Raw genomic sequence first — 267 nt, forward strand, 5'->3', positions numbered from 1 at the left:
GCGGTGGTCAAGGACCACCCGAGTCGGCGGGGGCCGGTCCCCCAAGTGAGGAGGCGGGTGCCCGTGCTGGGACGTTCCCAGATCCTCGGGTTCGCCCGGGCTCCCGGCCTGGAAAGGTGAGGCAGGTCGCCCGGCCCTGCGCTGGGGTCGCCGGCCTCCGGCGGAGACTCCTCCGGACACCGGGAGTGAGGACGCGGCTGCCCGAGAGGAGCGGCTGGCTGGGGTGGTCGCTCAGCCGCCTGGGCGCGGAGGGGCGCTGGGGGGCAC

General features: G+C 76.4%; 1 protein-coding gene across 2 annotated transcripts in view; it reads right to left on the reverse strand.

Moving 5' to 3' along the window:
• Positions 1 to 267, reverse strand: part of TRIOBP (TRIO and F-actin binding protein) — a 55,345-nt gene that overhangs the window by 22,735 nt on the left and 32,343 nt on the right. The gene's annotated exons all lie outside the window — the stretch shown is intronic.

The sequence above is a fragment of the Myotis davidii genome, unplaced genomic scaffold, assembly GCF_000327345.1.
Source record: "Myotis davidii unplaced genomic scaffold, ASM32734v1 scaffold514, whole genome shotgun sequence".
NCBI lineage: Eukaryota > Metazoa > Chordata > Mammalia > Chiroptera > Vespertilionidae > Myotis > Myotis davidii.